The sequence below is a fragment of the Penaeus monodon genome, chromosome 22 (assembly GCF_015228065.2).
Source record: "Penaeus monodon isolate SGIC_2016 chromosome 22, NSTDA_Pmon_1, whole genome shotgun sequence".
NCBI lineage: Eukaryota > Metazoa > Arthropoda > Malacostraca > Decapoda > Penaeidae > Penaeus > Penaeus monodon.
Window position 1 is genome coordinate 6,878,168 of NC_051407.1, and position 262 is coordinate 6,878,429.

Below are 262 nucleotides of genomic sequence, written 5' to 3' on the forward strand. Positions count from 1 at the left end.
TATATATATTTACTCCTCCTGATATTTAGATTAAAAGACAATGACATACGCAAACATTTCCTTCAAGAACCAGTGGTCCATTCATGAAAAATAAGGTAATTTTAATCCAACCAGATGCGTTCGAAATTCATGAATCACAGATTCCAATTAATTCACTTAGTATTACATCATATATTTTGTGCTTTACGTTAAGTCTCTTGAAATCGTTGCTATTAGGTGTAGAACGAAACAAAAGTGACAGTGACAAAAGTGAGACATCAAA